This window comes from Piliocolobus tephrosceles, chromosome 1 (genome assembly GCF_002776525.5).
Source record: "Piliocolobus tephrosceles isolate RC106 chromosome 1, ASM277652v3, whole genome shotgun sequence".
Classification (NCBI taxonomy): Eukaryota; Metazoa; Chordata; class Mammalia; order Primates; family Cercopithecidae; genus Piliocolobus; species Piliocolobus tephrosceles.
In genome coordinates this window covers 138795540-138823469 of record NC_045434.1, presented here as the reverse complement: position 1 = coordinate 138823469, position 27930 = coordinate 138795540, and positions in this window count along the sequence as shown.

The window sequence follows — 27930 nt, the reverse complement described above, 5'->3', positions numbered from 1 at the left end:
TTTTTTGCTGGGGGGAATGTGAAACAGAAGGAGAGGGAAAAGAGTCCCTAACGACACAAGATTTAGAATACTTATCATAAGAGTGGATGGTTTAATAAATACTGCTTTCTTTAGCATGATTTTAGTCAGATGACTATTAAACTTTTCAAAAAAAAAAAAAAGACGAATATTCATAAAAACAAATGTTGTCTACAACCAACCAATGTTTCTAGCTCTTACCTGTCAACATTAGACAATTCAGTCTGACTTCTTGCCTCCCTACTCCATAAAGTTATTTTTTTCCAAGTCACAAATGACTTCCACATAAATCTAAAGAGCATTTTTCAATTCCCATCTTACTACACTTCTGAGCAGCATTCAAGACTCTTAATCATGTCTCTTTCTTGAAATACCATGTGGCTCCTATGACTTCATACTCTCCTAGATTTCCCCCTCTCTCTCTAACCACATCTCAAGCTCTTTCAACAGCTCCATTGTTTCATTTAAGCTGTAAACATTGGGATTTTCCAGAACTTTTCTCTGACTCATCTTATCATCTCTTCTCTACTTACTACTATCTATGATTGACCTCATCCAACTTTGTGGCATTAAATACAATTTATCTGCTTACAATTCCCAAAGTTCTATCTCTAACTAAGATTTCTCTTTTTGAGCACCAGACTTTATATCTGACTGCCTTCTTGACTGCTCTGCTTGGATTTAATCTGAATGAAACTAAACTCTCAAAGAACCCCAACAACTTTTTCCTCACTCAGCCTGCTCATCTTGGGAGCCCATCTCCTCACAGTTGTTCACATCAGAAATATAGGAGTCACTCTTGATGTATTTTCCTTCCATCGATTTCTAAATGAAATGCTTCTGTAGAAAATTGCTTTTATCTTCCAGCTACATCACTAAATCACTTTTTTTGTTTGTTTGTTTTTAACATTTTTCCCCGTCACCACTATAGTCTAAATACTGTCTTCTCCAGCATGGAATATTTCAGCAGTTTCCTAAGTCGTCTTTTCCATTCATGGCCTCCCAATTATTATTATTTTTTGATCAAGAAAGCATTTATAATGATCAGTAAAATGTTAAACCCTGGGGATGTCACTGTCTGGTTTTTAATTCTTCAGAGCCTTCCTACAGAACTTGCAATAAACTTCACTCTCCTTAACTTGCCTCCATGTTCCTCAGTGACCTAGACCTGCTGATTTCTTTGTTCTTATCTTGTGGCCCAAACTCACTCTGCCCCAGCAGACTCCTCTGGCTATTCTCCCCATATGCTGTTTCCTCCATCTAGAAAGCTGTGCCCTCTACTCTTCATATCCAGGCTTCTTCTTATCCTCCAAGTGTCATCTTACATGTCAGTTTCCCAGAAGAGCCTTCCTGACAATCCAATCTAAATTAGTTTCTCACTCACCTCTTGGTAGTCTCTATCATATTATTTTTCCTCATAGAGCCTAGCACACCTTTTGTTGCTTATGTGTGTTTTAAGAACCACACATGTCCAGTTTAAACAATCATACAGCTAGTGCCTAACAATTTACCTGGCAGTGAAAATGCTGTAGTCCCCACCTTCATAATCATTAAAGATAGACTAGTGTTGTATTAACACGGATGATCTGTATACAGTATGAATGATAAGCATGTGGTAGGTCCCAGTAGAAGTTTGGATAATTGGTATCAATTATAGGGTAGTTTGAGAATATAGTGAAAGCAAAGCAGAGAGGGAAATTATAGAAGAAAGGGGAGGACCATGGTATGTGGGCAACCCTGGAGATCAAAGTGAAAATAAAGAAGATGCAGTAGTTCACAGAAAATCAAATCCAAGGAATAAAAAACTAGATTCAGGCATGTTTTAATATACTGGAACATCTAGCCCAGTGTTTCAGGAGGGATATAAAACATCACTTCTGAAATAATGCCAACAATTCTGCTCAATCTGTTTAATTAGCTTGTTACATTCATGATACTCAGTTTAGATCAAGGTAGATCTAAATTAGGGAATGCTCTGGAGGAAATACCCATGAGTTGAAAAAAAAACCTCCTTTCTCCTGATAGGGATCTGCCTTAAGCTACTGAAGGTGCAAGGGCCCTGGAGGAATCCTCAATGTCTGTGGTAAACAGTTTGGTGGGCTAGGTAATACCCAATTCATACAGCCAAGCAGTGAGAAGATTGAGCCCAGCTCAGATGGTGAACCCTACTTAGCCTAAACCTGTAATGGTCATCCCTCAAGATTTCACACTTAAGCCATGGAAATTGGCTAAAGGAGTAAGCATGTGACCTTATTTAGGTCAATGAAATGAAAGTAAAAAATTTGGAGGGATTCTGGGAGATGTTTCCTTATTAGTAGTTGAAGAACACAGAAGACATAATATTCTTCCTTCGGACTTTGCTGCATGCAGATGTGAGGTCAGAAACTGGTTACCACTTTAGGATAAAACCAGCACTCAGAGGAAGGGAGAACCAAGGGAATTTCCTGGGAAAGAAACTCATCACCAGAAACAGCAACCTGAATCAGGTCTTCTTTAGACTCCCAGTTAGGAGGGCAATGAATATTTTTGTAGGTTTAGCCAACTTAAGTTTGACATTCTCTTATTTGCTATAGAAAGCATCTTAACTAGTAAAATGTCCCAGAAATAGATGTATCAGAAGGGTAAAAAAACACCAGGTAGGCTGTTGATAAAGGCAAATTTTAGAAGGTGGCAGGATGATCTGTTATCTCCCCATACTCCAGCCTTTGGGTTACACTGGGGAGAAGGCTGCTGATAGCTTCCTGAGCACACTGGTTCAAGCTGGAGCAGAGCTAGAAGGGCCAGGTAGTGGCTATATTTCTCTCATATTTGCTGAACAAGGACACTTTATTACCCAAACTTTCAGTGGACATTTTTATTTTTTCTACATGAAGAAAAAACAACGCAACACACACACACACACACACGTAAGTTCAACCACATTCAATAAGCATAGTACTTGTCATCAGATAATTGTAAGACATTGTAAAAATAATTATAATAGCGCTTACAAAACAGCAACAATAGAAATACCAACAATATAGTAAACATCTATGTAGGTCTTACTATGTGCCGGACAGCATTCTAAACACTCAATGTAATTAACTTCTTCAGTCTGCATATGAAGTAGGTATTACCAGTTCGTTAATATTACTGATAAGGAAACCAAGACAGAGGAGGTTAAGTGACTTGTCTATGGTCATACCTCCATTTAACAGAAGACCCTGTCTTCAAAATGACCATTGTATTCTAGAAGCTAGGGCTTTTAAGCACTAAACTAACCGAGATTGCCAGTTATTGTGGGTCTATAAACTGAAAGAGATGATGAAAAATTGATTTTATGTTCAGGGAGCTAACAGTTTGCTGTGCTCTCTGTAAGCTCAGCCAGTAATAAGAATATTTGCTTCCATTTTTAAATGCAGTAGAGACAATGTCTATATTTTGTTATGTCAAACATTCCACAATATTTTTGTGACTGTTGGTGATTTCTTATTGATTGCTTTGTCAATATAATTTTATATTTATCCCACCCAAAACCACTTATCATTTTCAAACTACATTAAAATAATAAAGGACATAAACTGCAATAAGCTTTTCTAGAGGATTAAATATTTTCATCACTAATTTTACCCTATAAGAGTATGACACAGGCTTCATTTAAAGTTTTAATTACCAAAAAAATCTCATGTTTTATTATTCCAGGGACATATGAAGCAGTTTTATCACATGAGCCTTAATTTTCCTTTAAGAATCAGCAAAAAAGAGATTGTTTCCTAGGTCTACATAACCGATGGCTAAATTATTATCCATAAAATCATTCAAGAAAACTTCATGTGTAGCAGTATGAGCATGTAGACTGTAAAATATCAAAAATGACTTTATTTCATATGCTAACAGGAATAGTCCATCACGCAGTTTAACCTGGGACATTAGATAGGTTTAAGTCTTTTAGGCCTAAGCGAAGAAAGGCATTGCATTAAAACTCCCCTCAAGGAGACACTTTGAACATGCCATCCCTGACATCTTGGAGAGTAGGTGTAACTAGGTAACTTCCCCAGCTGCAGTAAACATTTAAATACGTTGGTCTTCTGCTCCCAGAGGCTTCCCAAGCTGCTCTGTCAAACCTGTTAATATAGAAGAATCAAGCCAAGAAGAAAAACTGCAAAGAACTGAGAGCAAATCAAAAATGAAGAAGAGAAGACAGAAGTAAGAACAAAAATGATTAAAGATCAATTGATCGTCATACATAGAAATGGAATTGTTCACATACAAGGACTTAGAACAAAATTCTCCTTAAATGAGGAAAAATACACAAGCCATTTTGCATAGGTCCTAGGAGAAGGGATTTTATATATTGATACTGCTTTACAATATCATGCTTCCTTCCAGTGGGTAATATAACAGAAGTGCATATCTTGAAAGCTCAAAGAATTTGTTGGAAGTATAGGAACATTTAATGTTAACTTGTGATCTGTGGCGAGAACATTTGAAAAATATTAATTGATATTTACTTATTTGAAAAGTCTTGGTTGTGGCTGTAACAGCCTCTTTGTACAATTAGCATATCCAGTTCCTCTTATAAGGGAACAAACTTTGGAATCCTATCTGACTCCCCTTGTCTGACCCCTATACCCACCATCACTGGTAACTTTTTTTTTTTTTTGAAACGGACTCTCACTCTGTCACCTAGGCTGGAGTGTAGTGACATGTTGCACTCACTGCAACATCCACCTCCCTGGTTCAATCAGTTCCCCTGCCTCAGTCTCCCAAGTAGCTGGGATTACAGGCGCATGCCACCACGCCCGGCTAATTTTGTTGTATTTTTAGTAGAGATGGGGTTTCACCATGTTGGCCAGACTGGTCTCAAACTCCTGACCTCAGACAATCCACCCGCTTTGACTTCCCAAAATGCTGGGATTACAGGCGTGAGCCACCATGCCCAGCCCTCTGGGAACATTTAATACCTATTTGTTGCAATAGAAGAGCTTATGTGTCAGACACGAAAGCTGTCATTTTTTATCGTATCGCTGCTATTTTAACTATATGATAGTGCATAGGTTTAATTTCAAGAAGCATCAGTTTTATTACTTGAGAAATGCCTACCTCTTTATTTTCAGAGTGTTCCAGAGTCCCTGAAATAAACAGGCGAAAGCACATGGACATTTGGTAGGCTCTCAAAACACATTGCTATCATTTCTTCCTTCTCTCTTTTTCTTTTTTTCCCCAAATTCTGGAAACAATGCTGGATTTCATGTTTTAGAGTGGCAAACAGATGAAGAAAATGACATATTTTAAAGTATTTTCCACTCAAGCATTGCAATTATTGCTCTACATGTACTCTCATTTAATCACTGATGTGGTTTGGCTGTGTCCCCACCCAAATCTCATCACTGTGGCTCCTATAATCCCCATGTGTCACGAGAGGGACCTGGTGGGAGGTAATTGAATCATAGGGGCGGGTTTATCGTGTGCTGTGTGCTTGTGCTGCTCTTGTGACAGTGAATAAGTCTCACAAGATCTGATGCTTTTATAAAGGGCAGTTCTCCTGCACACGCTCTCTTGCCTGCTGCCTTTGCACCTCCTTTCCTTTCCACCATGATTGTGAGGCCTCCCCAGCCAAGTGAACTGTGAGTCCAGTAAACCTCTTTTTTTTTAAATAAATTATCTGGTCTTGAGTATTTCTTCATAACAGTATGAAAATGACTAATATAATCACTAAAATGGCCAGTAATGTAGTCATTGGAATCCCTATATTACATACCAGAAAGTGAGGTTCAGAACGTTCTACTAACTTGTCCTAGACCATTTATTTATCTAATAATATTTGCTGAGCGTTTGCCATGTTCTAATCATTAAGCGGGGGCCATAGACACAAAGATGACTTTGCTAGAGTTTCTGTCCTCTATAAGATCTTACTGTGGTAAAGGACGGGAGGACAGACAGTATTAATACACTGTGTTAGAGGCCAAGGCCAGAAGAGGCAAAGCCCTCTGACTCTTTTTGCTACACCAGCCTGACTCTTGTGTTCAATAATATTCTATCAGTCTAACTCTTAGCTATTCATAGTGTAAGTAGGCTCTTGCTTTTTCCCCTGGGACTCACCCCCTCTTCAGAAGTATATCTCTTTTTAGGGTAGTATATCTTCCCAGAGCACAATGCCACACCTTTACCTTCACTACAACACATCACCTAGTTTCATCTTTTCCCCTGGACTAATCTACTCAAATATGTAAATATGCATCTAAAACTTTCTATGTGTCAGTCTTTATGCGATGCTCTAAGGATAAAATATATACATGAGAATAATTTTTTAATTACTGTGCTTGACAAGTTTAGAATATTAAAAGGGAAGACTGTTACTGAACAGATAAGAAGAGTAAAATATCATAGATACTGAAATAGAGGTGTGTAAGAGATGAAGTCAAACAGACAAATAAAAAAGCTAATCTGTAATATCTGCTTTGTGTAACAGTGGGTTAAGGAAAAAGATGAAGGGTTTTGTTGTAATATGTTGAGATTGAGTTGATTGTGGCACATGCCAGGGTCCTGTTCAGGTGGATATTTAGACCTTGAACTCAGGGGAAACATCTTGCTTAGAGATATACTTTTTAGAATATATATAGGTGTCACTTAAAGATATGAAAAGGTAGATTGCCCAGAAAAGTTAAGGAAGAACAGGATGAAGATGAGCAAGGACAGAGAACCAGCCTTTGTGGGGGACACTCTCATCCACAATCAGAAGCTTGTCCACAGCCCCCAGTTTTGTAACAAAATCACATACCAGAAAAAGGTTGAATGAAGTCTATTATTAATACTGTTAAGAAAATCCACTGAATTGAAACTTTTTATAGTTTTTATTAAAGCCAATGAGAAAGAAAAACAGATGAATGAAAAACTATAAATTCAAGATCTCAACTTATGTCTTAGTGCTCCATAAATGATTTAGTTTATGAGTCAGAGTGATATTTTAATCTCAAGGTGGGATCTTCAAAAGCTTTATAAATATTATTAGTTGTATAGCTGTAACTGTTATCATTTTAGCACCTAACTCATACAATTAACCTTTTTTTCTTTGAAACCATCAGCATATTAAAATACTATAGTGATTACTGATTGGTTTAGTTCTATTCTTAATCTGTGTTGAATAAATGCACTAATCTTAAAAGAAAAACATGATGCCTTATATTTCTTATCTTTCAGTAATTAAAACAAATAATTTAATAGTTACATTTTTGCTACATAATTTGTTTGTTTTTTTAATCTGAAAACTTACGCCTAAGGGGAAAAAAAAATGTTCTTGCTTCAACCTTTTTCCTAAGACCTAGCCTTCGAGAGAGACTTATAGGAAATAGGCCATTAGGTGTTTTGAAGATTGTTTAATGCAGCAATTCCCAGGGTCTTATGCTGAGATAGCAAGTACCCAGGAGTAGTATTATGGAGTGGGAGAAAGCATAGTTTCTTGTAAAAATAGGTTTGGAATACCCTTAAGTTAAAAAGAGTACTGTTGGACTTCTCAGGGCCTTTAATGGGCTTGTGTTCATGTCAAATTCTTTAGGGGAAAAAAAAAAAAAAAAAAAAAAAAAAAAAAAAAAGGGGCTAAAAAGCACTGATAAAAAGACCAAAAAAGATAGAAGATAAAAGAAAAAAAAAAAAACAAAAAAACAAAGCATGGCAGAAACCAGCTTGAGTGATTCAGTCAGATACAATGAAAAGCAGAAATGAAATGACAACCTTAGCCTGGGTGTGTAGCTAGAGAGAAAGAAGAAGTTGAAGGTCAATTTTATGACATTACGAATAAAGCCTATGTCTGACTTTCAGGGAAATTGCCGTTGGCTTTACCAAATGTCTCTTGGAGTCTACTTCCCCCTCTAAGTAGAGGAACCTAGTCTCTTTCCTACCACTGCATCTCCAGTGCCTAGAACACTGTCTGTCACAGAGAAAATCCTAAAACATTATTTATCAAGTAGAGCAAATAATAAATAAATGACAGTTAAAGCATGATAACTAAAATTATATAATTTGGAGACTTCAATGGATGGCTCACTTGTAGAAATGAAGACTTCCAGGTGTTTCCTAATCCTGTCTCTATCCTGAGGGATTATACCTAAGGGGTTTTCCACAGGAAAAGTTTGCACAGCCTTGGCAACCTGCCACTGCACGTGAAGGCACAGTGAAGGGTGGTTATTAATGAGAAAACAATAAGATTTGAAAGGAGGGTGACTGTCCTTTGCACAGTATGTTTTTGCTCATTAAATAATGTTAATTTTAAGCTTAACCCTAAAGCTTGGATTTTTATATTGATATTGCCTCACATTTATAAAATAGTTTTCAGGTCTCTTCCAAATTGATTAGCTCCATCAGTTATGAATAAAATGACGAAATAGCCCATTGCATAAAGAGGAAACAAAAGCAAATCATATGAATGATTTTCCCAAGGTCACAGAATTTTTATTGGAAGACCCAAGATTAGAACCGAGGTCTTCCAATTTCTCTATTCATTATAACACACAGAAGAGTAAACATTAATCCCATCTGGTTTGAGAAATCCCCTGACTTGCAGTGGAATGGAAACTTTCTTTTAAAAATTACCTCTATTTAAAAAGAAGTCTACATGACTAATTCTCTTAAAATAATAAAACAATAATAAGACCACATAAAAGTCATCTAAAAAGCCGGGTGAAGAGAAGATCAAAGATGCTTGTGTAAGGACAAGATAGAAGCCAAGCTTCAGAATTCAAAGCTTTTGTGAGCTCTAATCATTTTGCTTGCATTCATAAAATCTTAAACATTTTCTCTCTACTTTTTGATGTATAATATTCAATCAATTGTAATGGAATATAAGCGGAGAGTGCTGGGAATGGCTCCTAAGGATGAAAGTGAAATCATGGCCCATGTGCAGCGCTGCCGCCCAGAGGAGAGAGGCAGCCTTTTCCTTCGTGTCCGGATCCTTTTAGAAAAGAGAAATGGCTGCGACTGACTGGTGCCACTTTTATTCCTTTTCTTACAAGTTAATTGAAACGGAAGGACTTTGTTTTTTCCTCTTTTCCACTCTAAAGTCAAAGGCACTGACTAGGTTCACTGCTGGGCTATAGATGTGTATATTCTTTTTCAGTGGAATTGTACATTTCCTTATGAAATACATGTAATATATAATATATATGTAATAGATATTAAATGGATGGGGGACCATTCTGTGACTTCCTGGGCAATAGCATTTTCCCAGTTTATTGAGATTTTTGAATTGCAGGTGGGATTAAAGCTTCATGACTGACCCACTTCTTATGCTACTGCACACAAACTGAGGGAGTTGACATTAAAACTCATGTGATTAAACAATTCATAAGCCTTTTAAAACTGTACATTTTGACATGAAAAGAATGCAAAAATATTCACAAACTACTTAGCTAGTGAATTGTGAGCTTTTAACAGAAAAAGAAAATAAAAGAAGGCTTTTTATTTTTTAAAGAATTGGTTGTATACAACCACTTTCTCAAGTTTTCTGGTGTGTATTTATGAGATTAAATGTATAAAAGAATTATCCATGTGTGGTGGTCTTCAAACAGTTAAGTAACAAGCTCCTGTTGAGAAAACATCTTGTAGCAACAAAAGAGCTTTTAATTCCAAATTTAATAAATGGAGGGAGGGGAGCTTTTGACAGTAAGAAATGGAAAAGACAGAAGAAAGAACATTTGAGGGATGGTGGAGGGTAAACAAAATAGCATTCAGCCTAGAAGGTATTCATTTTCTGTCCTTAATGTAAGGAAAACCATAAAAACACCTGCCATTGAAGGTTCAGAAAATTTTCACAGAGAACATTGGGTTTTTATAAACAACCAAGAGAGTCACATCAAAATTTCCTTCCTTGAAACACTTATGTAACAGGAATTAGGAATAGGAATCAAAACAGTTTCATTGTGAATAGTTAAGGCTGAAAGTATCTGCATTTTGTATTACTGAGAAGATCCTGTAGAGAGTATATCCCTTTTGTCACAAAGGAAATATTGGTTCATCATGTACCATCATGGGTTCCAGGACTAGGACATTTAAATTAAAGAACATGCAGAACAAGGTTAGTGAATGAAGAGGACAAGAGTAGAGACTCAGTCAGCTATCATGATGATGGAGGATGGTGATTACCACCAAAAGTCATAGTGAATGTTTTGCATATCACTTATAACTTCATATATGTGTGTGGTATTCCCTAGCAAATATTCAGTTTATCTTGGTTAATCCTTTTTTGTGTCTTTTTTAAAGCTCCTAATTGAAAATGTTTTTTGTCAAGATTTGTTAAAGAAAATAGTATTCTATGAAACATTGTTTATTAAAGAAAAATGCATCCAGCCAACATTGTTATTTTCATCCTAGCCTGAGTGAAGAGTCACATACGCATATCACTTAGAGAATGATTTTTAAACAGACTCTATTATTATTTGAGTGACTTCACTCCAATCCAAAGCATACCAGGAACTGTAAAATGTTACAGACGCTGTTTCATCACAAAGGCAGTGTGTTATGGGGGAAATCATTCTTAGTTGTGTGGGAGAAGTCATGACTCCCAATCCAGCCACTCATTGACCAACTATGTTGCAACGGGAAAATCACTTATAATCTGATACTTTTCTTATCTGTAAAAAAGGAGAAGAGAATTATCATATATGCTAGGACTAAAGAGAATAATGACTGAAATAATGCATGTGACTATTATTATTTTTGTTATTATCAGCATAAATAAAAACTCTTATTTTATAGCACTTTATAGTCTACAAGGTACTTTCAATTGCTTTATTCTGTTTAGTTCTCACAGCAACTCTCTGAAACAGGTTTCATTGTCTCCATTTTTCAGATGAGGAAATGGAGTCAAAGAGGTCAGCACCTGTGTGATATGATCAGGAAAATGAAGTGTCAGGACTAAAATTCTGATTTTTAGATGCCCTACATCATGACTCATTACACCAAATCATCTCATTATAAATATTCTGGTTTCATATTACTTTACAGAGTCAACAAGGGACGTTAGGCATTCCACATCTACTTGAATAGTTCCAGAATTAGGGTACCCTTTCCTCCCGAAGAACCCATCTGTATTTCACTACTGTCATCTTTTAAAGGGTCTCCTTTCTCTTGATCCAAAATCCAACTCTTTGTAATTTCTGTTTATATTTTTCTATTTTTGCCTTCTAAGAATGTGCAAAATAAATGAAATTCTTTTTCAACTGAATGACTTTTGAATTACTCCAAACTTTCATCTGTTTTCTGGAAACTAATCCTTTCTAAAATACTTAGAAGATACACTTTCTAGTCTCCTCATCAGGATGACTTTTTTTTTTTTTTAAACTCTGGAAATATATTAGTTGTCAAAGGCATCTTTTTGTTGTGTCTAGTATAGTGCTTATAAGATTGTGTTTGATTTTATGTTTTAAATTATGTGCTTCTTCAAGGTGGAGAGGGGATCATAATATTTATTTTTTATTTTTTTCCCTGAGACCCAATATAAACCTTGGAACATAAAAAAACCTTTAATATTGCATGTTAAATTAATACGCTAAAATATTAATTGAATTTAACACTAAGCAGCAACTCCAAAATTGATGCTTAATTATAGAAATTCAATCTAGAGAGTGAAACAGGCCAGTTCAACTTGAGCGTTTCTTTAGTCAATGCTATGATGTAATAAACGGCTCTTAATTTGCAGAAAGGAGGTAGACACTGTCCTCCAAAGCTAATGGTAGAATCTAAAAAGGCTTCACAAGAGAAGTGACAGGTCATTTTATCTGAAATTGGAAGAAAAAATATGCTTTTATGTAAAGCAAAAGTAGTAAGAGTTTAGTTCTGCAAAATACATTGGGACAATATTATGTAAAGTTTTGGAAATTGGAAAAAAATGGCCAGGATTTATCTCCTAGACAATAGTGACAAGCAAAAATTGCTAAGCAGAAAAGTTACGTGATAATATTTATGATTTCAAATATGATCCTGAAGCTGACAAACCCATTCTAAATGTTTTTCAGTTTTCCCGAATCAAGATGATGAGCACCTAAACAAGATTATTGACACTCTGAAAGGGGAGCAGAGGTGAAAGTCATGGACACGACAGAGAGGAGGGGAAAGAAGTGCTTTTGGGGTGCTACATGAGTCTCCCAAGAAGGTTAAGGACATGCACTTGATAATGGAAGGACTTTATTCCATTAATTTATTCATTTAACCAATATTTATTAAATGTTTACTATAGATATGGTTCCTGTTCTTATGCAGCTTACAGTGTAGTGCGGGAAAGGGCACAATTTAAAAGGAATAAAAGTAAAGTGCGATCAGTTATAAACTGGGACAGCCTCACAGACACTCGGTCAGTACAGTCACACAAGGCCATATACTCAGAAGAGCCAAGCTCTTGGAGTTTGATATTCTGCAGTCATTGTCTTTAAATGTTTGATAATTTTCTCTTTAAATCTGTGTTTCATAATTACCATCCAATGAGACAATGGAGCTTTTGTTGGGGGTTTGAAGTTTTAACTTTCATGCAGTTCTGGCTTTCCCTTCCTCTCCCACCTCTCCAGGAAGGTTCTTAGCTGCCTGCTCTCTGCATCCTGGTGTCCCAGGCCCTGCCTGGCTTTCCCCTTCCTGCCCCAACCACTGCCACTCTTCAAGTAAGTGGCAATCGGTCTCAGTAGCAGAAGGAGGCCTGTCCTCTGTCACTGCTTCCAAAGGGTGCCTGGGCATGAGCACAAGGACAATTGAGTGGACGGACATCTAATGGCATCTTGCAGGCATAGGGGTGCTGGTGGGAGCAGCGGGAATCTGTGCCTCAGAAGGCAGTGCCATGGCAAATTGGGCAGGTGACTTGGTGGGTGCCTCGTATCTACCCTCTAGCAAGCATGTCCCAGAAGGGGGATTATAATTTCCTGGGGGTTTCTTATCTACTGTGTATGGAGGTGGTGGCCCATGGAAGGGGATATTGATTTCCCCTGTGACAGCCAGGCCTTGAATTCTGGTTTTACATAAAGGTCTGCAGACAATAAAGCAGGCCCTGAATATAAAACGCTGAAGTTAGGGACAGTCTGTAAGTACATAACCCGGTAGGGAGTGTGGAGGCCTGGTAGTTTCCCCAGACATTTAATCTGAGACTCTATCTAAGAACTGATAAGAGTTACCCAGGCAGAAAGGAGGATGAAGAAAGTTCCAGAAAGAGGAAGTAACATATGAAGTCCCAGGGTTGAATCGGAGCCCAGCAAGTGTTCCAGGAAGTAAGAGAAGTTGAGTGTGATGGGAATGGAAACCGTGAGCAACATGGAGGCAAATGGCAAGTCACGGTTAGAGCGGAGGGCAGTAGCTCTGCCAGACAACAAAAGGGCTTGGGAAGATAGCTGGAGGAGTAGCAAAATTAAAGAGTGTCGTCTCCCAGTGTTTGCTACATTTAAGATCCAGCTTACCTACCCTGTGCCTGTAGAGTCCATTTTTGACATGTAAGTCCTGGATGTTACAGTATTCTCTGTAATATGTCATGTGATTGGAATGAGCCCGTCATCCTCTCATTGTCAAACTTAGATCCTGGATCCTTGTCACCTATGAATGTGATGAAAAGTGCCCTTTTTCCTCAGATTTCCGCAAGCTGGATATTCTGAAGAAAAGTGCTCATAATGAAATAAAACAATCACAAGTTTATCTTGTGCTTCATTGCCAGCCTCTACTTAGGGAAATACTGTAGTTATTTTACCCAAATTCTCCCTGGGAGATTGTGTTATGCAAAAGCTAAGTGAATGGACCTCAAGAGTGCACCAAAAAAAAATGTCTCCAAGTTGCAACAAAGCAGATTTTTCAGAATTGACATAAAGTAGATTTTTTTCCTTAGTAAGGATTGTTTTTATCACATTGACATTTAGTTTATTAGAGCTAAGTTTACAAGACCAGTTCCTAAAGAGCTTTTTACCTAAATCAGTTACCATTTTATATAGATAAGATGAGAAAATGCTGAAAAAGTATGGTTTTTCCCTCAAAGATTATTCAAAATAAAATCACATCATCAGTTCTTTACCACCAGGAAACAGCATAATTACCTCAGACTTTCAAGGAAATAGGTATGCCCAGCAATTGGTTTAATTTAGGCTTGGAATTGTTTTCTTCATCCAAATTGCTAGTTTATTTTCTCTATCCTTGATATACTTTTTAATGGAAAAGAATCTATTTCTATTATTGACTTGGAAGAATATAATTGAAAAATAATTAGCAAGGCTTTTACAAATGAATGCAGGAAAGAGAAAAGATACATACATATCTTTTTTATGTATGTATACACACACACACACACACACATACACACACTTCAAAAGCAGTTTCCAATAAATGCCACTGGTTTGGTATATAATAAATGTCACAAAAAAATGGAAAAGAGAACTAACTTTTGTGGCACTTTTAACACGCACCAGACAAGTTAGATATTATTATTCCAACTTAATATTCACAGCATCCCAATGTTACCCAAAAGAAAATGAAACAGAAAGGGTTCAATAAACTTGCCCAATTTCACATGAGAGTTACTGATAGAGCCAAGCCTTAAATTCAAGTGTATCTTATTGCAAATTCCTTGCCTCTTCTGTCTCATGTTAAAACACTGAAAACCAAAATGGAGTAGAATTCTGTGATTGAAGTATAATTTGCAAGAAGAAAGTCATGTTATTTATTTAGTCAATAGGAAAGACCTTAAATCAATGTATTTTTGCCTTGCTGTACTAATTGTTTGCTGCATAGTGTTTAACTAGCTTTATCAGTATCTATAATATGATTTGATTAAATCATGTCTTTAACTTTTATTTTAGGTTCAGGGGTACATGTGCAGGTTTGTTACATAGGTAAGTTGCATGTCATGGGGGTTTGATGTACAGATTATTTTGTCACCCAGGTAATAAGCATAGTGTCTGATAGGTAGTTTTTTTGTTGTTGTTGTTTTGTTTTCTTATTGAGATGGAATCTCACTTTGTTGCCAGGCTGGAGTGTAGTGGCACGATCTCAGCTCACTGCAACCTCCACCTCCCGGGTTCAAGCAATTCTCCTGCCCCAGCCTCCCGAGTAGCTGGTACTACAGGTGTGCACTACCATGACCAGCTAATTTTTGTATTTTTAGTAGAGATGGGGTTTCACCATGTTGGCAAGGATGATCTTGATCTCTTGACCTCGTGATCCACCTGCCTCGACCTCCCAAAGTGCTGGGATTACAGGTGTGAGCCACCACGCCCGACCAATAGGTAGTTTTTTTGATCTTTAATTTTCTCCCACCCTCCACCCTCAGTAGGCCCTGGTATCTGTTGTTCCTTCCTTTGGGTTCACATGTACGTGTGTTTAGCTTCCACTTACAAGTGAAAATATGTAGTATTTGGTTGTTTGTTCCTGTGTCACTTTGCTTAGGATAATGGCCTCCAGCTCCATCCATGTTGCTGCAAATGACATGATCTCATTTTTTATAGCTACATAACATTCTATACTGGATATGTACCACATTTTCTTTATCCAGTATGCCACCAATGGTCAATTAGGTAGATTTTTATGTCTTTGCTATTTGAATAGTGCTACGATGAACATATGCATGCATGTGTCTTTAGGGTAGAAAGATTTATATTCTTTTGTGTATATATCCAATAATGTGATTGCTGGTTCAAATGGTAATTCTGTTTTGAATCCCTTAAGAAGTCACCAAACTGTTTTCCACAATGGCTGAACTAATTTACATTCTCATCAGTGGTGCATAAACATTCCCTTTTCTTCACAACCTCACCAGCATCTGTTATTTGTTAATTTTTTAATAATAGCCATTCTGACTGGTGTGAGATGGTATCTCATTGTGGCTTTGATTTGCATTTCTCTAATGATTATTGATGCTGAGCATTTTTTCATATGCTTGCTGGCTGCAGATATGTCTTTTAAAAAGAGGCTATTCATGTCCTTAGCCAACTTTTTAATGGGGTTGTTTATTTGTTGCTTGTTAATTTAAGTTCCTTACAGATTCTGGCTATTAGATCTTTGTCAGATGCACAGTTTGCAGAATATCTTCTTCTGTTCTGTAGGTTATCTGTTTACTCTCTTGATAGTTTCTTTTGCTGTGCAGAAACTGGTTAGTTAAATTAGGTCCCATGTGTCAATTTTTGTTTTTGTTGCCATTGCTTTTGGTGTCTTCGTCATGAAGTCTTTGCCAGGGCCTGTGTCCAGAATGGTACTTCCTAGGTTATCTTCCAGAGTTTTTATAGTTTTAGGTTTTACATTTAAGTCTTTAATCTATGATGAGTTGACTTTTGTGTATGGTATAAGGAAGGGATTCTGTTTTAATCTTCTGCATATCACTAGCCAGTTATCACAGCACCATTTATTATCTAGGAAATCCTTTCCCCGTTGCTTGCCTTTGTCAGCTTTGAGGAAAATCAGATGGTTGTAGGTGTGTGGCATTATTTCTGGGTGCTCTTTTCTGTTCTATGAGTCTATATGTCTTTTTTTGTATCAGTACCATGTGGTTTTGGTTACTGTAGCTGTGTAGTATAATTTGAAGATGGGTAACTTGATGCCACCAGATTTGTTCTTTTTGCTTAGGATTACCTTGGCTATTTGGGCTCTTTTTGGGTTCCATGTAAATTTTAAAATAGTTTTTCTCTAATTCTGTGAAAAATGTCATTGGTATTTTTATAAGAATAGCATTGAATCTGTAATTTGCTTTGGGCAGTATGGCCATTTTAACCATATTGATTCTTCCTAGCCATGAGCATGGAAAGTTTTTTCATTTGCTGTGGCATCTCTGATTTCTTTGAGCAGTGTCTTGTAATTCTCATTGTAGAACTCCTTCACCTTCCTGGTTAGCTGTATTTTCAGATATTTTATTCTTTGGGTGGCTATTGTGATAAGATTGCATTCTTGATTTGGTTGTCAGCTTGGATGTTGTTGGTGCTGGCAACTGTGGTACATTGATTTGTATCCTGAAATTTTGCTGAAGTTGTTTTCAGATCAAGGAACTTTTGGGCAGGGACTATGGGGTTTTCTAGGTATAGAATCATATAACCTGCAAGCAGAGATAGTTTGACTTCCTCTCTTTCTATTTAAATGACTTGTATCTCTTCCACTTACCTGGTTTATCTGGCTAGGACTTTCAATGCTATGTTGGATAGGAGTGGTGTGAGTTTTGTCTTGTGCTAGTTTTCAAGGGGAATGCTTCCAACTTTTGCCATTCATTATGGTGTCGGCCATTGGTTTATCATGGATGACACTTACTATTTTGAGGTATATTCCTTCAATGCCTAGTTTGTTGAAAATTTTTTACGTGAAGGGATGTTGAATTTTATTGAAAGCCTTTTCTGCATCTATGGAGATGATGATGTGTTTTTTGCTTTTTGTTCTACTTATGTGATGAATGAGTTAGGAAGGAGTGACTCTTCCTGAATTTTTGGAATAGTTTCAGTAAGAATGATACCACCTCTTCTTTATACATTGGGAGAAGTCAGCTGTGAATTTGTCTGGTTCTGGACTTTTTCTGATTGGTAGGCTTTTTATTACTGATTCAATTTCAGAACTGATTATTTATCTGTTTAGGGATTCAATTTCTTCCTGGTTCAATGGAGATCATATGTTTCCAAGAATTTATCCATTTGTTCTAGGTTTTCTAGCTTGCGTGCTTAGAGGTGTCCATAGTAGTCTCTGCCTTTGTTTTTTTTTTTTTTTTGTATCTCTGTGGGGTTGGTTACAATATCATTTTTATCATTTCTGATTGTGTTTATTTGGATCTTTTCTTATTTTTTCATATTATTTTATCTAATAATCTATCAGTCTTATTTATTCCTTCCAACAGCCAATTCCTGAATTCATTGATATTTTGTATGTTTTTTCACATCCTGTTTTTTGGGTTTTTTTTTTTTTTTTTTTTTTTTTCAGTTGTCCTTTGATTCTGGTTATTTCTTATTTTCTACTTGCTTTGGGATTGCTTTGCTCTTCTTTCTCTAGTTCCGCTAGGTATGATGTTAGGTTGTAAATTTGAGATTTTTCTAACTTTTGTTGTGGGCATTTAGCACTATAAACTTCTGTCTTAAAACTTTCTTAACTGTGTCCTAGAGATTCTGGTATGTTGTATCTTTGTTCTCATTAGTTTCAAAGAATTACTTGATTTCTGCCTTAATGTCATTGCTAACACAAAAGTCATTCAAGAGCAAGCTGTTTAATTCACATGTAATTTCATAGTTTTGAGCAGTTTTCTTAGTATTGATTTCTATTTTGATTATGTTGTGATCTGAGAGTGTGGTGGGTATATTTTTTTAAATTTGCTAAGGATTGTTTTATGGCCAATTGTGAGGTCAATTTTAGAGTATGTGGCCTGTGTAGATGAAAATAATGTATATTCTGTGGTTTTAGGTGTAGAGTTTTGTAGATGTTTTTTAAGTCCACTTGGTCAAGTGTTATGGTCATGTCATAAATATTTTTGTAAGTTTTCTTCCTTGATAATATGTCTGATACTGTAAGTGGAGAGTTTAAGTCTTCTACTATATTATATGGTTATCTAAATCTCTGTGTAGGTCTCTAAGAACTTTATTTAGGAATCTGGATGCTCCTATATTGGATGCATATATATTTAGGATAGTTAGGTCTTCTTGCAAACCAAACCCTTTACCGTTATGTAATACCCTTTGATTTTAAAAATATCTTTGTTGACTTAAATTCTGTTTCATCTGAAATTAGTATACTAATCCTTGCTTTCTTCTATTTTCCATTTGCTTGGTAAATTTTTCTTCATCCCTTTATGTTGAGCCTATGGGTGTCACTGCATATGAGATGGGGTCTCTTGAAGACAGCATACCATTAGGTCTTTTTTTTTAATCTAACTCACCATTCTGCTTCTTGACTGGGGCATTTAGCCCATTTACGTTCAAGGTTAATATTCATATGTGCAGATTTCATTCCTTCATCGTGTTGTTACTCGGTTATTATGCAGACTTAATTGTGTGGTTGCTTTACAATGTTAATGACCTATGTACTTAAGTGTGTTTTCAAAGTGGCTGGTAATGGTCTTTCCTATCCATATTTAGCACTCTGTTCAGGACATCTAGTAAGTTCTGGTGGTAATGAATTCCCTTAGCATTTGCTTGTCTGAAAAGGACCTTATTTCTCCTTCACTTCTGAAGCTTAGTTTAGCTGAATATGAAATTCTGGATAGGAGTTTCTCTTCTTTAGGAATGCTGAATCAAGGCCCCCAATGTCTTCTGGTTTGCAGGATTTTTGCTGAAAGGTCTGTGGTTAGCCTGATGGGGTTCCCTTGGAAGGTGTCCTTCCTCTTCTCCCTAGCTGCCTTTAATTCTTTTTTGTTTCATTTCAACTTTGGGGAATCTGTTTACTATGTGTCTTGGGGATGGTCATCTTCTGTATACCTTGAAGGAGTTCTTTGCATTTCCTGAATTTGAATGTTGACCTCTCTAGTGTCCAACTACATTATTCTGGAGAACTGGTCTTCAAGCTCTGACATTCTTTCCCCACCTTGGTCAGCCATACCCATGCAGAACTGTGGTAAAGATCATGTAACGAAAATCAGAACAATTTCCATTTACTGAATGCTGACCATCATATTATGCTTGACATTCATGAATATCCTCTGTTGTGGAAAACAATAGTGCAGTTTGGAAAAAAAAAAAAAAAAAAAAATTCGGCTACCTGGGGGAAAGGCAAGTGAGATGCACTTGGAAAGGGAAAAGAGAAAGTGAATCCAGAGGTCCAAGGTCAAGTATACCCTCCAAAAGATCAGAGAAAAGATGAAAATATAGAATGAGTAAGGTTATCTGAAATTTAATGAAGAAAGAAAGCAAAATTGTGACAGCAACTGTATGACAAGCATAACCCGGAAGTGTGAGTGTACCTGCATTCACCCTGAGATGCACACCAAACCCAAACTTCCCTTCTCCCAATTAAATAATCACAAGTTCTTTATCGCTGCAAATTAGATGCTGAAGGATAGAGAAAAAGGCAAAAGCAATGAAAAGTCTAAAGTTCAAAACACAATGCACAAAACATTTTATGACTGCTTACTACTTGCTGTATCCTGGTGATAAAGAGAAGCAGTAGGAAGAAAATCACATTAGGAAAGGAGATCTGAGAGTTGAAAGGCAGCTTTCCAGAATCAAGCCAAGTATATATTTTCATGTTATTTGTGTTGCATGCTTCCACTTTAGGTCATAGGTACTTGTATATCAAAGGTATTCTGTAAGTGTTAAGTGAATCAAACAGAATGAATGGGGAGAGGGAAGATGAGATTCATTTAGAAGAAGAAACAAGAAGGCAATTTGCTTTTGCATAGGTGGGAACATGGTTCAGGGCTCTTTCCACTGATTAAAAGGGAAGAAAAATAATAAAGAGAGAAGGGATGCCAATCACACAAATGTAAATGTTCAAAGATATATGAGATATGAGGTGGAAGATGTATGATCTTATGTGTGATTTCCTCAGTGAGAGGAAATATCAGATTTATGAATATACTATGCTCCATTTTCATCTGTAAGAGGAATTTGAAAAGGAAATATTATTTTGGGTCATGATTTGTCTTCTGCATATAATAAAAATAGTTTGAAGACTTTAACTACATAACTTAAAAAGGTATAAAGGAATTTGATGTGTGCTGGGAAGAAGGTAGGGGAGCACAAAATGTAATATGTGGACACATTTAGTCACAAATGAATCCAAAATATAGGCATGAAAACTGTTTATTAATTCCTTGCTGCATGACAGGCATGGCTTAATATACTCTTTTCAGACCAAAACATTTTTATCTGAAAAATGAGAAGATCAAATTAGGTTATCTCTAAGTTCATTTAAAATTGTTTTTAAAAAATCTATTTAGATAAACAGAGTAGCAGTCTGCAATGTATTTAAAAGGAAATGTACTAGTCAGGTTGGCAAGATCTATGTGAAAGAATTATTATTGTGCTATATGAAAAAAGATTCTGCCTTTTTAAATAAGACGAGTAATGACAAATTAATTTTCATGCAGGTTGAAAATGTGGCAGATGTGTATGGAGAATGAGAAAATTGTTGTTATAATAGAGATGACTTAAATTATGATATGAGGGTGATAAAGAAGAGAGAATGTTTTCTGTCCTTTCAAGATGTCAAAGCTTAACTGAACATGTTTTAAAAAATGAAAATAAAAGTCTCAGTGCAAAGGATACATTTACTTCTCTAGCAGAGACTGTTAATTGCAGAATCTCCATACCTATGATCTCCTTCTTCTTTATTAACCAAGTCTCAATCACATTTGTTTAACAAATAAAATCCTACACTCTCCATCATCCCTTCTAGTGAAATGAGCTTATATGTCTAAGTGCTGCCCAGTGAGATGTAAGCTTACTATTTTGTGACAGTCTTTCTGGGAAGGCTGCTTAAAGGGAGCCAATAAGCCAAGGAGAAGGGGTAATTGTTTATCCTTTCCCACCTCTTCCTGCTACAACAGAAGGGATGATGAGCTATAGCAGCCATTTTAGACTACATATAAACTCAAAGAAGGAAGTTCCATGCTAAAAATGGAATATAGGAAGAAATAGACTGTATCACTGATAATGTCCTCATGCCACCAGAATGATTTATCTTCAAACTTCTCTTTTAACTGAAATAAAAAGTAAACTTCTGTCTTGATTAAGCAACTCTCATTTTCATTATTATTTCCTTCCCTGGTTATACACATTTAAAGCTTATTCCAACTGATTTAGTTCTTGGAAGTAAGGTTCTTCAAGTATCAGAGACTAAAATGTGGCACTAAGCATGTAATGGAAGCAGAGCTGCATAGGTGCATAGTAATGACTCATAACGAAAGCCAAAAATCTTATGATGTTTATAATAAATCTACAAAATACTTAGTCAAACCATCACCTGCTACACATTGGAAGCCAACCACATGCTGCCAAAGGCTACATATAGTATTAGGAGAGATGGTAAAATATCGGTATGGGTTGTCAGAAAAATCCTAGCATGACAAATTCAAGGTGGAACTATCTACCTGGCCAGTCTCAGAGTTGAAACGGAAGACACGCACCTTTTGCTAAGGAAGGTACTCTTTGCCTGTAACCTACAATCTCAATTGACTGAGAGTCTGGTAATTTGAAAACATTCATGGTTGAAAAAACCAACTGCCTATACCCCAAATTGAAACAGTTAAAAGAAGTGTCTGAAAATTCTAGCCTTAGCGATAAATACGACTTTTGCTACACCATACAAAAGTTGTTAGCCTGCTGGCAAAGATAATGCATTACTTCATATATTCCCAATGCAGCAGACAGCAAGCTGAAAATTATTTAGATGGCAGAGCACAGAGGTCTGTAAATAAAAGACCAGGGTCTTCAAGATTAATAATTCCATTTACCCAAGATCTTTGGTTGTTTTTATTCACACTTGGAGATGACCAAAAAACAACTATGCTGAAAGTCTATCATACTTTTTAGGGTTTCTTATCGTCCAAAACTAATCCAGTGGGTCATGAACCCATACTAACAGGAAGTGGCTTGCGACATATACGCAGTCCTTAGTGAAGATATTCTCCTGAATGTCCATTTCAGATGTGGCTACAGAGGATAACAGAAAAGGAAGATCCTCCTGAATAGCAAATCCATGGGTCAAGAAAGAAAATGAACAAGAGAATTTTTATTGAAGAGCAGAACCTGGGACTGCCAGATGGACCAACTAAAGAACTCACGTCACAGCTAGGGCAGTGAGTCCTCACCATTTCTTCTCAGCAAGAGTTGGCTGCTGTAAAATCAGAGAGGTTATTCATGTCTTAAGGTTAATAAAAGTATCTATAGGTAACTGAAACTTGAGGAGCCAAATTGAGGCCGGATGAAGGAGACCATATATTATCCAGAGAGAATGAACTTGGAGCAGGATGCAAAGACTGCAGGGAAGAAATCAGGGTTTTTCTGCTGGAGGAAGAAGCAGAGGGTACACAGACATAAGATATCCAAAGAAGCCCACTATAGAAGCTGGGGCAGATTGCATACTTATTCTCAATTCTTCACTCCTTCTTATGCAGTAGAGCAGAGAAAATCGAGTATACCCGTGACTTGCTTTGACCAATGGAAAGTTAGAGAGGACAGGAGCACAGACTTTCAATACGCCTATATGGGGGCCTGGCGTGGTGGTTCACACCTGTAATCCCAGCACTTTGGGAGGCCGGGGCGGGCAGATCACGAGGTCAGGAGATCCAGACCATCCTGGCTAACACAGTGAGACCCCGTCTCTACTAAAAATACAAAAAATTAGCCAGGCGTGTTGGCAGGCGCCTATATTCCCAGCCACTCAGGAGGCTGAGGCAGGAGAATGGCATGAACCTGGGAGGCGGAGCTTGTAGTGAGCCGAGATCTCACCACTGCACTCCAGCCTGGGCGACAGAGCAGACTGCGTCTCACAAAAACAAACAAACAAACAAACAAAAAATGCCCATATGGGACTTCTGTGCCTACCACGAGAACATACCCCATAACTGTTTATTCAGGGAGAATGAGGAGATGTGCTGCAGACCCTTAGCCAATCCCTAGAGCTGGGTTCAAGTGTAGCCAACACTCATCCTAGGGTAGAAATGTCCCCTCTGACCTACAGACACATGGCTGAGAAAAATCAATGCATGTTGTTGTAAACCATTGCATTTCAAGGTTGCATGTGATGCAGCATTCTGGCTAAAAGAGCAGCCAGGCCTATTCTAACAATTGTAGCTCAGAGTAAAGAATGTGGGCATCTCATCAGCAGACATGGTTACTAAAAAGATAGAGAAAAGATACAATGAGAAAACTGTAAACAAACTCTTGGAAATCCAAAGAACAAAAGAGAAAGAAGAAAGATTAAGAACTTTCTAGAAACCTCCTACAGTGGTCAGGAAGACTGGGACATTGAGCCTAGGAGATAAAAATGGACAGGAAGATTCATACCATGCTTAAAAAGAAACTGCAAATGATTGAAAAGTTTTTTTTTTTTTTTTTTTTTTTTTTTTTTTTAAGTGGAACTATTTCAAAAGTAAGAAATTAGTAAAAGGACAAAGTTGTTAATGCACCATAAACAATTGATCAAAAGCAGAAAAAAAATGAATTGCTGTGGAAATGGACACAGTGTGATCCTACTTTTAGTGGACTACTTGAGTTTTTAAAAAAAATTAGGGGGAAGGTAAAAGTTTCAGAAAATAGAAACAGAAGTGTAAATAATACTATGAAATGGGTCTAGCTGAAAAAGCTGACTTTTCAAAAGAATACATTAAATGAAGAATACAGAATGAGATCCTTAAAAAAAGAAGTCAGGAAAGTATTACATAGAGTAATTGCAAAGTCCTTCTCTCCTTATAACACGGAAATTGATGGATTTGAGAATAAGGATATTAAAAAAGATCTTTAAGAGTCTACAGGAAATAGAAGAGCTAGGACAAAGCATGGATGTCATGTAGAATATTTTATGACAAACTGCTGACCTGAGCCAATAATTCTTGGGCTGGGGAAAAAACTGTTGCTCTATAGATAGGTGGGTTGGGGTGCGGGTGGGGAGGGAAAACTGTAATGCTTACTTTCTAAATAGATTTCAAAGGAATGCTGGGAGAACACAAAGAGAACTAGCGTGTGTTGATTTTAATAGTAGCATTTTGTTGATCAAAAAGAAAGCAGGAAGAAAAATCATAAATCATGCATGTGGTAATAAAAAGTGTGGTAGGTGATTAATGTGTTAAAAGTCAAGGGAAGAACTCATCAGAAGAGTAAAAGAAGAGAACTGAAAAGCAAAGGGGACAATCGACAAAAGGTGAACATACAGTTTATACGAGGAATGCAATCATACAGGTACCAATAACTCAGTTGCAAGGAATAATTGAAATATGCACGCATATAAAAAGGACACATACTTTGTATAACTTGAAAAACATTTGAGGATCAAATAAAATAATGTATTTGAAAAGGTTTATAAAAACCATAAGTTTTCTACAAATAAATTAGTGGGTGCAATGCTGAGAGCTACTCCTTGAGGGTGAACAACATAGAAATAGTGTTCAGTGCAACTCAATAAATGTTTATTTAACAACTGCAATGTACTAAGCAAATTTTAGGCTCTGGTAAGACACATCAGTAATGAAGACAAACATACACATCAACTATATCAAGCAGGACAAAGGGCTCTAAAGAGAATGAATGCAGCTCTCCAAACAGATCTCTACTGTCACTATTGAATATCTTGTAAACTCTCCAGAAATATGTGTATGTGCAAGTGTGTCTGTGCATATATATATACACACACACACACACGTGTAAATATATATGTACATTTTAATGCTACACATTTGAGGATACCTTATTACACTATTCAGGGCTTTGTGATTTTCTCTTAACACAGCAATTTGGAGATTACCCCCTTTCAGAACATAGAGAGAGCGACTTCATTTCTCCTAATAGCATATTTTATTGCGTGGTTGTGCCATAATTTATTGAATTACTGGCTTTTAATGAACAATGATGCCATTTCCAGTCCTTTCTTATTCATGTAATGCTTATTCATACTGTGCTTTATATATGGGCTAATACACCTGTTAACACAAATCTCGAGAAGTGAAATTTCTGTCACCTAGCAAGTGAATTTTTAATTTTGATGCAGAGTGCCAAATAGCCTTCAAAGTGAAACATTCACTTATATTCCCACCAACAGTGCACAAAATTGCTTTTGCCCTCAAACTTCCCGCCAATGCCATTTATTATCAAACCATTTGATCCTTGCAAGTACAATAACTAAGACGCTATCTCATCGCTGTTTGAATTTCAAACTACAAATCTCATTGTAGTTTAAATTGCAAACCATAATGGTTTTATTATGAGCAAATATGAGCATGTTTTTACATATATAAAAGTCTTTTGAGTTTCTCTTTCTGTGAATTATCTGTCTATAATCTTGGCCTGTTTCTAAAAATTAATAAGTTAGAAGCAATGAGCCAATTTTCATATATCTTGGCAGGTTTTTCCTGTTTGTTATTTTCCATTCAAATTTATTTATGATTGTTTTAAACTATCTTGACATTTTGATCTTTTTAAAATTTTGAGATTATTGTAGATTTATACACAGTTTTAAGAAATAATACAGAGAGATTCCATATACCTGTCACCATTTTCCCTCACTGGTAACGTTTTGCATAACTATAGGACAATGTCACAAGTAGGAAGTTGACACTGATACAATTCATCTACCTTATTCAGATGTTAGGGTTACATTCACTAGTGTGTATGTGTGTATATGTGTCGGTGTGTGTTAGTTCTACACAATTTTGTCACAGTGCAATTTCCTGTGTTCACTACTCTGGTCGAGATACAGACTTGTGTTTCATCACAAGGATTCCCTTGCTACCCTTTTCTATTCACAGTCCCTCCTTAAGCCTGACAAGCACACATCTGTTCTCCATCTCTATAACTTTGTCACTTCAAAAATGTTATATGAATAGAATCACGGAGTATGCAATATTTTGAGATTGGTTTTTTCCACTCAGTGTAATTCTCTTGCATTTGTAAAAAAATTGGCATTTCGAATTTTGGTATTATGCTATGTAGCTTAAGGCTCATACGAAACTTTAATTGTAGATTTATACCTTTTCATTGTCTTTCATTTGGTAGTTTCATGCAGTTTTCCCTAAAGTGGACCTTGTATAATGTTAATGAAATGACTCTTGCTTGCTTTTAGTTTTGTTTACCTATATTTTGCTTCCCGCCTTCACTGATTTTAGATGAATATCATCTATAGCACTTGTGTCATTTTGTTGTCCAAATTGATGGTCTTTTGAGGGGCAATTTTATCTCATTGATAATTACTGATATGGCAATTAGCTGTGGCATTTTATTTCATGTTCTATTTCTGTATTTAATGCTATTTATTTTTGCTATATTATCCATATTTCTCGTATGTGCATGATTTACTTTTATAATTTGGAAAGCATATTCTCTTCTTCAGATTTCTGGGTAGTTACTATATATATATATAGTAAGTATATATAAGTATATAGTAAGTATATATATATGCATATATATATAGTTCAGAAGACTTTTAAAAATTATCTTTTAATTCTCAGGGAAGGGTTTTCTTATAATTTTCATGTCTTTTATGACAAAATATTTTTGCTGTGTTCTTACCTTTTTTTCTATTTGTTCTTTTGCAGAATTGTATGTGCATTTCTCATGTCCTTTCTTTCTGTTTGTCTTTGTTATTTTTGTTGTTTTTCCCCAGGCCAACTACGCATTAGAGGATAATGTTAGAAAGCACATCAGTGGAGTGAGTTGGATATTCAGGTAGCTTGCATTCAAATTTGTGTCTTGAAATGTTTCCCAACAAAAGGCTGTCCCAGAATTTGATTTTTCTCTGGGTTACTATAAACTTTCCATATGACGCAGTCATGTTTGCCACAAGATTTTATGCAGTAACTTGGAGTTTATATTATTTTGTATATCAAATAATGAACTGAAAGATTGCTTGCTAACATTTTCCCTCCCACCCAGCTAGGAGGATTGATGTATTGTTTTGTTTTGTTTTCTGCTTTTTCTGTTTGTTTGTTTGTTTGTTTGTTTTGCAAAGAGAGGTATGTAGGCACTTTACTAGCTCCACCTTCTCTGACATTCTTTTCTGTCCAACAGGGTTAGTGATGCCCCAGACTCTGACACAGCAGCTGAGCACTTGCTGTTCCAAAGAGGCCACTGATGACATTTCAGAAAGTGTAACTTACCTTTAGATAATTCTGCATGTTTTCTGTGAACATGGAGGCACACACCTCCTGCTGCTTTCCTCATTTTAACTAGATTTAAATTTCATAACACTTTTACAGCCCTCCAGGTTTTCATTTCTGCTTCTTTGTTCTCTGTTTTGGTTTTAAGTTGGTTTCAAAAAACGGGGCAGAAATGTCTTTACTTTGCCGTCTTTAATTGGTTCCTGTACTCTTTAATACAT